We start from the raw sequence: 957 nt of genomic DNA on the forward strand, positions 1-957 counted from the left end.
TTGTTTACTACATCACTTTCCACTTTGGCATTACTTCATAGGTTACTTTAGTAAGTAAAATTATGATTTTTATTCGTATTTATCATCTGGGTACACTTCTATTTTTCCAAAAATGGATAGAACCCCAATTATGAATCCAGCACAAGTGCCCACAATTTAAACAGATCAATCATCTGGTGCATCAGATGAGTAATCTGTTGCATCAGACTATTTATCTATTGCATCATCGTATTATATGTTGCATCAAACGTATTATCTGTTGTATCAGGATGTTTATCTGTTGCACCAGACTAATTATCTGTTGCAACGAATGATTAATCTGTTTGAAACAACACAAATCAACCCCTGCCATAAACCCAACAGATAAATCTTGCTATTGCTACTGGATTCTAAATTATTCCTTTTTATGTTGAATCGTTGAAATGTTTGTTGAGAAGATAATAGACAAAATGAAAATTAAATATGGATTAAAACGTCAAAGATCAAACATAATTTACTTATTAAACAAATAAAAATACATATAATAGACAAAAAGAAAAATAATAGTCTAATTATTATTATTATTATCAGCATCATCATTGCCAGCCGGCCAATCTTCAACCGAAAGTAGCAACAAGGCCCTCTTCAGCCTGCGTATCTCGCAGAGCATTCTTGATCTAACTCCTCCCAATTCCCGTTGCAAATCACGAACTTGATTCCGAAGTCCATTCACGGCGTCTTGCAGAAAAGTAACGTCCCACACTGGGTCAGCCATAATCTTATCTTCTAGAGTGTAATATGAAAGACGAGATGCAATAAATAAATAGAGTGTGTATTTGAATGAACGATTGAGTAAGGACAGACCTATTTATAGAGGATTGAATTTGAATGAGAGGCAAAAAGGCACGACTATTCACCTCCATACATTAATTAAATTTTTGATTAAATTAAGAAAATAAATATTGTAATATAAGTCAT

The sequence above is a fragment of the Capsicum annuum genome, chromosome 3 (assembly GCF_002878395.1).
Source record: "Capsicum annuum cultivar UCD-10X-F1 chromosome 3, UCD10Xv1.1, whole genome shotgun sequence".
NCBI classification, from domain to species: Eukaryota; Viridiplantae; Streptophyta; class Magnoliopsida; order Solanales; family Solanaceae; genus Capsicum; species Capsicum annuum.